At 45.2% G+C, this 1787-nt stretch overlaps 1 pseudogene; it reads right to left on the reverse strand.

The window, feature by feature from the left end:
- Window positions 1-1055: 1055 nt before the first annotated feature.
- LOC124555828 lies at window positions 1056-1173 on the reverse strand (annotated as a pseudogene).
- Window positions 1174-1787: the final 614 nt, after the last annotated feature.

Here is a 1787-nt window from a genome sequence, read left to right on the forward strand (position 1 = left end):
AATGCACAAAATAATTATTTCATTAGAAATCATTATAGTAAAATAGGTTTCTCCTAGCCCATACAGATTCCCAACCGTATACAGATTATATTGTATGTTCCTGTTTGTGAATTTTTACCGGTTATGTAAATACCTGTAGCATTTAAAACGAAACACGTGAGGCGCGTGCAATAGGTAATAGTAAGGATGTGAACTATTCATGCATCACTTACATATTGCATTCGCCCCATTTTTTCGTTTTAAATTATACAAATATTTCGTTACAAAAGAAAGATGTGGTATATTTCTTGCCACGAAACATTCACAAGTGGAACAGGAACAGGGGAAGCCGCAGTGATACACAAAATACCCTTCTCCACAGATCAGACACGAAAGTTGGTTAATATTGCATTGTCATCAAGTACTGAGCATTGTTAAGTTTCAAGTCTCTAGCTCGTCGGGAAGATAGTTTAAAATCAACTGTAAAACCTGTACCGAACCATAGACAAGAAACAACCTAATGAAAACGTGTTAAAAACCTGAGAAGGACGAGTAGGACCCGCGACCTGAGGGTTCCAGACAAATTAGTTATGTATTGCTTTAGGTGTCGGGATCAACTTTGCTTCGATACATGATTATGAAACTACACTGACAGAAAGAAAATCGCAACAGCAAGGAAGGGTTGTGCAACATAAACGAAAGTTGGTACGCGTGTTTCTACAACGGAAAGATGATGTCAATTCAAATTTCGCACCATCGCCACAATGAGGCTGCAAATTATATTTGCTTTAAATATAAGCCGTAACGGTCGTGAGCGTTGGTTACCTTTGAGATTGGACATCGTGAGATGATATCAGTCAAGAACACGATTGAAGCTAAGCACTCCGTCTTCAGGCCACAGTGGCCCATCGGGTCCATCCGACCGCCGTGTCATCCTTAGCCGAGGATGCGGATAGGAGGCGTGTGGGGTGAGCACATCGCTCTCCCGGTCGTTATGATGGTTTTCATTGACCGGAGCCACTACTATTCGGTCGAGTAGCTCCTCAATTGGCTGAGGCTGAGTGCACGCCGAAAAATGGCAACAGCGCATGGCGGCCCGGGTGGTCACCCACCTAAGTGCCGGCCATGCCCGACAGCTCTTAACGTCGGTGATCTGACGGGAACCGGTATATCCACTGAGGCAAGACCGTTGCCCACGATTGAAGCTACAAAGATTATTAACTCCTCACTGAGTTTGAACGAGGTCGTGTAACAGGGCTACAAGAAGCTGGGTGTTGCTTCTGCGATACTAATGGAAGACTTGGCAGGCACGTAACCACTGTACATGATTAGCTGCGGTGCTCATGAGAATGTACGCTCGCTAGAAGGTCGAAACCCTAGACAGAAGTCGTGTAGCATGCATTCCACTCAACCCAAACCACCGTCATTTGTGAATTCAGTGGTGGCAAGCGATAGCTCATTGGAGGATGGCTGCAGATCTGTTGTGTTTTCTGATGAAGGCCGGTTCTTCCTTGGTACCAATGATTCTGTGTAATGATTAGGAGGAGGCCAGCTTAGGGCCTGCGGCCAACCTATCTCCGTGCTTGACACATTGGATCTACAACTGTATGGTTTTCCAACAGAATAAAGCCTGTCAACGTGGTGCTGTTGTAGCCCTAGATACTCTACAACTTGTCGACATATCTCCTTGGCCTGTTCAATCACCACATCTGCCTCCACTCTAGCGCATAGGGGACATCATCGGATGGCAAATCCAGTGTCATCTACAAACAACTTTAATCGTCCTTCTATCGACCGACCAAGTGTGA

Source organism: Schistocerca americana, chromosome 1 (assembly GCF_021461395.2).
Source record: "Schistocerca americana isolate TAMUIC-IGC-003095 chromosome 1, iqSchAmer2.1, whole genome shotgun sequence".
Lineage (NCBI taxonomy): Eukaryota > Metazoa > Arthropoda > Insecta > Orthoptera > Acrididae > Schistocerca > Schistocerca americana.